Genomic DNA, 6,230 nt, shown 5'->3' with positions numbered 1-6,230 from the left:
CTCTCCCCCTCCCCTCTCCCTTCCCCCCCCCAAGAAGAATTTTCACCTTACATATTTTTTTATCATTTCTTCACTGCCTGCCTCAGTTTACCCTTTTAAATTAACAAGTGAATCGAGAAGGGAACGGCCTTGTGGATCATATGTGTCCTCAGGAAGACAACCTTCTGAGGAACCTTTCCAAGGTGGAGTCTCATTGGAGGAAGTGAGTTGTTGGGGCCAGCCCCTCAGGTTTTAGGTTCACCCCCCTTTCCTGCTCCTCCTCCAATTCCTGAATGTAGATGTAGTGTGACCAGCTGCCTCCTACACTTGCTAGGATGCCTTTCACCGTGATGAATTGTATTCTCGCCAACTGTAACCAAAATAAAACCTTCTTCTCTTGGATAGATTCTGGTCAAGAATTTGGTCACGGCTTTGAGAATAGTAGCCAGTACACTATAAAATGTGTTGTTAGTTACAGTTCTGTCTCAGGTCCGGCTTTCCTGAAGCTCCTCACATTGATGGGCCAGGATATGCATAACAAATGAAAAGAGAGTGGATCAACCGGGACGGGGCAGAGTGAAGCGGTATGCAGATGAGGGCAGGGGGAGCCACAGAGAATAACTGGGCAGGGCAGGGGTAGAGGATGTTGGCCAGAGGAGGTTTTTTTTTGAGGGGATGCAGAGAGCTGAAGAGTGAACCACAGAAGGAAGTCAGATACCCAGAAATCTGAGGGAAAGATGCTCTGTCTAGCCAAAGGGCCCATGTGGCAGGCACTGGAAAGAGCTATACGTACTCTGGGAGCAGAGTGGAGTTCGTATGGGCTGCAGGAGAGCAGGGGGAGATGGGGGCCAGGGGGAGGGCTCAGAAGAAGGCTTAGTTCTGGTAGACTGCTGTAATAAGCGTGGATTTTACTTTACGATCGATGAGAAGCTAGTGGTATGAGTTGATTTCCATTTTATATCCAAGGTCACAAAGCCAGCTGATAGGAAATGAAATGTCACATGGTGATGCCACCACAGAGCCCTGTTCTCCACTACACAGCAAACTGGCTCCGTGTAGGATTAGAAAGCTGGAGCCCCGTTTCCTTTGTTCACAGAGTTTCCAGGACAGTAGTTTGTAGTCTGACAGTCCTACCCGCCCCCGCAGGTTACACTTGGCAAAGCCTAAAGATATTTATGGTTGGAATCATTGGCAGAGTGTGTACTGCCAATCAGTAGGGAGAAGGCGGGGGTTTTGTTGCCTTGCCCACAGTAGACAAGACAGATCACACAGCAAGAAACTGTCTGCTCTGAGTATCCTTATTAGAGCTGTAAATACAGGTCACTTGTTTATACAGACAAGGACTCCATCTAACTTCCTCAGTACGCGTCCTCAGCTTGGGAGGGCTTCTTCAAGCAGGCGTTAGCCTCGGCAAGCATCACAGGCACCCTGAGACACAGCCTCCCATCCATTTCACCACTAAGCCAGGCAAATTTTGGCATCATCATAGGCCCAGAAAATCGCTTATCAGTGTGGAGAAGGGAAAACTGTGGGTTTGCTGGGGCTCTCCCCTATTTTAGAGACAGTGGCTGTGTTTCCTGGCACCTGAGTAGCCAGGCAGCAGATGACATAAATCAAGCCATCCCTTGAAAGCAGATGATGGAGGCTGTCTGGCTCCTGGCAAGACTAGATGTTGAAGATGAAATGTCAGTGGAAGACCAGCTGCCCCTTAAACACCATCTTTTGACATTTCCATGTGTGGATGCTGAGCCTGTGCTAACTGAACGCTGGGGGAGGGGCTTTTCAATGACTGTGGATCCACAGATGAGTTCACATGCCCTCCCAATAGACACAACATCAGACCACACATCACCGTGTCTACTGAGTGACAACTCCCCCCTCACAAAATATTGACCGGTTTAAGGGGCTGACATATGCACACGTGCCTTCTCTTTCGAACCCCGTAGCTGACTATCCATCATTTACACTTTACAAATGGCCCATCACGCGCACTAAAATGAATTGGGTGCTTACCGTGTGCCACACACATTCAGTATATCCATACATCATCTCCTTGAGCCAGCCCACCTACATCTGGGTTCCTCCAAAAGCAAGCCTCAAAGCAAAAACTCGGGAGGCAGTAGTTAACTGCACGGGGAGGTGACTGAAGCCAGGAGGCAGAGAAAGAAAAAAATCTATTAAGTTACATTGGTGAAGGAGTCGCTGCCTAGGAAGCTTGGGTTTCCCCGGTCCCTGGAAGCTTCTGGAAGGCCCTACAAAGCATAGCGCCGGTTTGTCTCTCCACAGAGAGGAAGCTTTGACCCTCCTTCGAGTGCTCCAGGGATATACACTCTGGCGTGGATCATTTTCACTGTAAGGCTTTAGGAGACATACCTGCAGGTACATCTATGAGGGCACTAAACAGGCAGACCTGTCTAGAATGTGGGTGGTTCCCTCTCTCTGGCTAGGGTGCCAGGCAGTATAAAAGGGCAGAAAGGAGAAAGCCAGACAAACTCGTACATTCTATTTTCTCTCCTTTCTTATCTGCCAACATGTGACAGGCATGCACCGCTCACATTGACACTTCCGGGGACAAACTGTGTTGCTTCAAACTGTGAGCCAAACATCTTCCTTTTACAGTGCCTCTTGCCAGGTGTTCAGTTGTAGCAACAAGTGACTAACACAAGCTCTTAGGCATTCCCTTCCTTCTGGCTGAGGCTCACAGCAGAGGAGGCTCATTGAGGAGGCTCACTGTGGAGGTACATGGCACAGAAGGCTCACAGTCCATGCTCACAGTCCAGGCTCAAAGCAGAGGTTCACCACGTCATGGCTCTAAAGTCAAGCAGCTGGAGGCTCCCAGTACAATGGGCCTGGTTCCTCCTGGGCTGGGGAAAAAACTCTACCCAAGCCTCTCTCCTAACTTTGGGACATTTCTAGATATCTCTGGCATCCCTTGGCTTGTAGATGCCATACTCTAATCTGGCTTAATCTTGACATGATGCTCCTGTCTCTGTGTGTATGTCTTTTTGTCCAAATGTCCCCTTTTATAATACTTCTATTTTATCTATCTATCTTTCTATCTATCTATCTATCTATCTATCTATCTATCTATCTATCTATCTATCTATTTTGGTTTTCAAGACAGGGTTTCTATGTATAATAGCCCCGGAACTCACTATGTTGACCAGGCTGGCCTCAAACTCAGAAATCTGCCTGCCTCTGCCTCCCAAGTACTGGGATCAAAGGCACCCACCACCAGCAGTCAGCTAATGTTTTTATTTTTAATTTTATGTGTAGGTCTGTGGGGCATGGGATGTGTACATATGAGTTCAAGTGTCTACTGAGGCGACAAGAGGGTGCTACATGCTCCGGAGCTGGAGTTACAGGCAGTTGGGAGTCACCTACCTATAGTGGATGCTAGGGAACCCCACTCAGGTCCTCTGCAAGAGCAGTGTGAACGCTTAACTGCTAAGCCATCTCTACAGGCCTGAAATGTCCCTCTTTATAAAATCACTGTATGGGCTGGGATTAGGCCCCATGCTCGTGACTTATCTTAACTTATCATAGCCACAGTTCCAGGGATGATGGAGCCCCCTGAGAACTTTGATCCATAAGGCCCACAATGAAGACAGCTGTCCCTATGGGTGTTTGGTCTCTGTGCACCTTGTCTGCTGCATCCTGAAATAGAGTCCATGAGTGTGCACCACCAGCTGCTTAGAGTGGCTCTTACCCTCGAATGTGGCTAGATGATAGATCCAGAGGGCAGAGGGCTAGGGGCCATAGATGGAGACCTAGAAAAGCCACCAAGCAGGGAATCTGTGTCCTGTGGGTCCATCTCACTGTGCCTTTAATCACTGAGCTGCAATCACCAAATGCCATAAAGAAAGTATGACAGGAATAAAGAGCTGCCAGGACTCTTTCCAAAATCACAAACACACGCGACGAACAGTCGGGGTTTATAAAGAACAAATTATGCCAGCCACACTTGATTGTGCCTTTGAGGGAACTAAGAAATTAAGGAACGCGAAGGATGGGGGAGATGCTATACATCTTGATTTTAATACAGCAATTGATATATTGTCTCGTGGAATTGTCCCTGCAAAATTAATTCAAATTGGCTTGGTGAGGAAAACTATCCCTGGGGTTGAAAACCAGTAGAAGAGGAACAAATAATGATTAAAGGAGACCGCCCAGACCAAATGGCCCTTGGGAGAGAGCAGGGAGAGGACATGGAGTGGGCGGGGGAGGGGCAAGAGAGGGGGTGGGGGAAACAGGAGGGGGGAAAAGAGAGAAGTTGAGGGAGGGGAAAGGAGAGGGGGACAAGAGAGAGGACAGGGGAGGGGACAGGAGAGGAGGGAACAGGAGAAAGGGTGGGGGAGGGGACATGGAGAGGGTAGGGGGAGGGAGCAGGAGAGGGGGCAGGAGGAGGGCAGGAAAGAGGCAGACCTGGGCTCAGCTCGAAGCCAGAAATGTACAGAAGTGTACAAACGGGCCTGAGAAGGAGCTACGTAGGACCCTGCCACACACAGTGGGTGTCATGTGAATGTCATGTGCCAGGTGCTTGTGGGTGACCTCAGCAGCAAGGGTTCGTTCAACCTCCATGCTTCAGCTTCCCAAAGGTATGACACTTGAAAAGGTGACATTCTCTCCAGAGTCACAAAGTCTCAGGCTCAGGAGATGGAAGTTAGCAGGAGCCTTCATACAGGAGTTTCTCTCTGAAAATAAGAGGACTCCGACACCCAGAGGGAGAAGACTGCCCTGGCAGCTCACTAGAAATGCAGCTCCATGGGCTTGGCACTCAGAGAACTGGGAGAAGACCCAGCCACCTCACTAGTAACAGGTGGATGGGAGGCCACTCCATTCTAAGGATTACCTGGGAAACCCAGCCCCGTGGAGTCAGTCCCAACCCTTTGCAAACATTTCCCCCATGTGCCTGCTCTACAGTTGACATTCCAGGTTCTGGGAATCAGGGGTGAAAGATGACTTCTCCTTTGATGGTACAGGACTGTCATGGGAAACAGAGGGCCAGAGGGTACTAAAGGACCCCATACAGATTACTCCACCAGTAGAATCCTAAGGCTTGGTCATGTAGGACAAGCCTGATTTTCTCAGTAAACACACTGCAGGGGGCAGCGAGAGGGACAGCAGATGTTAGATTTGTGTGGTCACCTGAACTATGGTCTGGGAGTGAGGCTCCACAAACTGAGGATGTGTAAGATTGGTGGATGGACAGTTGGAAACAGATGGGATCGGCTTGAGAAAAGGGCAGGGGCAGGAGGGTGGTGGCCCACAGCATGAAAATCACAGGAAACTGGTTAGTCCCATGCCACACAAGCTACCACCAGCAGCTTCCCTCTTGCAAATTTCCCTACTATTTCTTCAGCCAAGGTCTCCCAGTCTACTGCTGTCATGACCTGCTTTCTCTCAGAGCCCTGACTCGTCCTTCTAGAGGATTCTCAGTAGATCATAAAGCTGTAGGCGTTTCTATCCTAAGAGCCTTTGTTTATGCATAAGACAGAGTCTCCTGTATCTCAGGCTAGCCTTGAACTCACTGTGTAGCAAAGGATGGCTTGGACTCCTGATGCTTCCTGTTTTACTTCCCAAGTGCTGGGACTACCAGCACACACCGCACACACCGCACACACCGCCATTCTGGGTTCTGTGCAGTGCTTGGACTTGAACCCGGGGTTTTGTGCATGTCGGGCAAGCACTCTACCAACTGAGCTACATCCTAGCCACTCCTGGGATGGGAGACCAAGGCTGTTTGTGATCACTCAGCATTAGTCTCCTGAGAGCTGTTCTGTCCTCTGCCTTTCATGTCTCTGAGGCAGAACAGCATGGTCGTAAGTCCTCCAGACCTGGGCAGAGGTGACAGGGTGTAAACTTCTCACATTTCACCCCTTCAACACATTTCCCCATCTTCAGAAGGAGGGTAAATAGTAACTGTACTGTCTCAAGGCGCCGTGCTGCACAGGTGGCTGTAGCTGTATGAATGGTGGTGGCTGTCCTGTCCTCACACACCTGCCTGCCTGCCCCACCCCAGCGCTCCGTAGGCAGGCACTTTCCTTTCTTTCCTGATGCAGACGTATCTGCTCATCTTCCCCTGGATACTGGAAGTTCCACTTCTCAGCTGTCCCTCTGGCTTCTCGCCTGCAGGCCTCCCATCCAACTCTGAGAATTAGCTCCTTGTTCTGTATCAGCAGTCTCCTGGGAACTGCAGCGAGTCTCCAGTGATGTCAAGGCACGTTATGTGCTTGTCAAAACTAACAGGA

Source organism: Mus caroli, chromosome 17, assembly GCF_900094665.2.
Source record: "Mus caroli chromosome 17, CAROLI_EIJ_v1.1, whole genome shotgun sequence".
NCBI lineage: Eukaryota > Metazoa > Chordata > Mammalia > Rodentia > Muridae > Mus > Mus caroli.
This window is presented reverse-complemented; position numbering follows the sequence as displayed.